Source organism: Mytilus galloprovincialis, chromosome 2 (assembly GCF_965363235.1).
Source record: "Mytilus galloprovincialis chromosome 2, xbMytGall1.hap1.1, whole genome shotgun sequence".
NCBI lineage: Eukaryota > Metazoa > Mollusca > Bivalvia > Mytilida > Mytilidae > Mytilus > Mytilus galloprovincialis.
Window position 1 is genome coordinate 72,139,024 of NC_134839.1, and position 3,102 is coordinate 72,142,125.

At 34.1% G+C, this 3,102-nt stretch overlaps 1 pseudogene; it reads right to left on the reverse strand.

Moving 5' to 3' along the window:
- Positions 1 to 539: 539 nt before the first annotated feature.
- On the reverse strand, positions 540 to 2,753 carry LOC143062537 (uncharacterized protein KIAA1958-like; annotated as a pseudogene).
- Positions 2,754 to 3,102: the final 349 nt, after the last annotated feature.

The window sequence follows — 3,102 nt, forward strand, 5'->3', positions numbered from 1 at the left end:
ATCGATTTGAATAGACCTATGAAAACTATATTTTCTTTACGTGATTTTATCCAATAAAGTTTTGTTCAATGCTTATGTCATGTGATCCTCCGCTTAACTTGATTGCAGACTACATCGGAAAAATCCTCATCAGAGATGGTACCAGGTTTATAATTTGAAACGTCTGACGCGCTTTTTTGTCTGCATAAGATCTAAAAAAAAGAACTATATACGTTTTTTTATGGTGTATTTTCAATTGTAACATAAATTGAATTTTTTCCTTTGATGTTTTAATGCAATAATTTGCTTAAAAAGTGTGTTTAGGGAAAACCATGGTATATTATATGCAAATTTATGTTGTACCATACTTTGCTAATTAAATATGCAGCTCAACTAGAATCCAAAGGAAAGAAGGCGGAGCTTAGCTATGGTACAACATATTCATTTTCATGTTATTCCATGGCTGAAGCTCCACCCCATTTTTTGAAAGATATCCGCCTCTGAAATATTTAGGAAACAGAAAAAAAGTGAAAGGTCATGAACATTTATTTGTTTCATTTGTAACACAACACATCACAAGAAACATGTTTTAAACTAAAACAAAAAATGCTTTTCACAAGTTCCCGTAAGTTGAAAAAAAAATCGAAAGGTTCCTTCTTTCAGTTTTGAAAAAAAATAATAAAAAAATGTTCCATTGCGAAAATTCCCATTAACTTTCTTTCAACAAATGTTTAAGTGAAAGAAAAATTGCAGTTGTTAAAATTTACAGTTCCACTTGTGTTAGTAATATCATTCAAACATTTTAGGCGCGTAGAAATGTCACGACAATTTGCGGAGTTTTCAGTGTTGACTGGTTCCAGTTTTGTACACTTCAAAAGAGGCCCCTCAACTTCCAATTTATTATGGGTAACAGAACCTGTATCAATACTTGGTGGATTTAACACAGAAGACACTTTTTGTTCTATTTCATCAGTTTTTGATTTGTATGCCCTTACAGCTGACGACCTGTGTCCAGTACGATCCATTATTGTTTGTTCATCTAATCCTGCTTTGTACAATGCTGTTGCGCACGTCCTCTTCCCAGAATGATTTGTGTAATTTCCAGTTAAGCCCGCTTTTTGACACATCTCTTTCATTAAACCTTCTAGTTTATTTACACCAAGCGGCTGCTTTCCATACCGGATTGTATTTCCGACCAAAGCCAAAGGTTTTCGGTAAAAACATCCATCATTACCAAGAATGTTGAGATATGTCTCAAAAATGTTGTACATACACCTAGGTCCTGAAAATGAATAATAAAACTAGAAATAATACAAATATTGTATATATGGCGACTTTTTAAGAAAAAATCAGTAATTAAACTTAGTACATGTATAACGGAGGGGTACCATGATTTGCACAATTTCGATAAGTGATAAAAATATACATCTTCATTAAAAGCAGTTACATTGTCTTTTATTTATGAGTATATTGCAATTTGAGAGTTTAACTATAAAACCAGGTTTAATCCACCATTGTCTACATACAAAAATTCCTGTATCAAGTATTGAATATGACAGAAGTTTTTGATTCAGTTGATTTTGTCACTTTAAATACGATAACGGGCTTTGCGCTTTGACTTTTCATTTTCACTTAACTTATGGTGAATGGGAGATAACTCTTGTAAAGAATGCAGTTTTTCGTCAGTCGTGATACAACTGAGAGCAAACACAAAAAATCGTAAAAAACATGACTTTGTTAGTGATCAAATAGAAGGATCATCACTATCCACTTCTCACGCTCCCTAAATACTATTTTACTGTTTAGTGTTTGGTAATAAGCCTTAAAAATATGATCCATTGACAAATAACTAGATAATTAAATGAAATTTCAAATTCATAAAATAACGAGTTAAAGCAGTTTGCCAAGAAATTCTTAATTGTACCTGTTTTAGGTTTTTTTAATGAAAGGAACAACATGCAAAATAATTATTATTTCTGTACGATATCTTGATAATTAACAATAAAACAAAACTTACCGTCATTAGAATAATGTTTTATATCCTTGTTGCTAATTTTCATATGACCCAGACCACCGTTGAAAGTTTTGTTGTTACGGCCAATAAATCTAATGTATTTCCCCTTTCCGTCTTCTCCAAGTTCAAACTGAGAACATTGCAAATTCCGATGTTCATTCCTACCCCTCAAGCCAAACATTTTACAGGCATAATAAAAAACAGTATACTGAAGTGTTGTTGAATTTGATTGTCCAAAAACACCAGATGACCACAAAATTTCCTCATCTTCCTCCGATATTGCGTCGGCCTTTTTTGTTTAGTCCCCAGTCCTTTCGCCAGCAAATATTTCATTCTTGCATCAAGCACTTTGCGAAATTGTGCAAATGTGCCGTCTTTTTCGTCAAAGAAGTTAACATGAAATAATTTGTTGTCCTTGCAATGTCTCATTAAACCACAGACGATGTAATACAACGACTTCGAAGGATATTCGTCTCCCGTTGTTTTTTTTTCGCGCCTCCAAAACAAATCTCTGGAGCCAATAATCCATAGTTTTAACATCCATTGCCAACAAATCTGTTATTTCAACACCGTTTTGTCTTCTAGCTGCCCGACATTCGTTAAACACTTTTATAGCCCACTTTGTGTTCTTTTGTGTATTTGGGTTGGTTTGTGAAGTTATAAGTTTATCGATCTTGTCAGCAGAAACACATGTAGAAAAACGATTAATCCCTGGGTTCACGGGGTTTCGACTACGCTGGTATTTGGTTCCCGGGCCAAATAACCAAGTTCAAATGTTCCCAAGTCAAAATTTTCTTCGCCCTCAACATCGTATACGTTCATTGCTTGTGAAATTGTCAAATTGACATCCATTATATTTGCTGCCTGAGAAATAGCCAGATCGTCAAAATAGTCAGCCTCAATCTCTTGAGAACAGACTGCCAACTTGATATCATCTTCGATTTCGGTCGCGACTTGAGATAATTGAATATCTTCCTCTATTTCGGCTGCAATTTGTGATAAATGCACATCGTCTTCCATTTCAGCTGCCATTATAATTAGTTCGCTTTCCTCAAAATCTAATAAATCGGGAAGTTCTGCCATTTTCTTCTCTTTCTGCAAATTGTGCG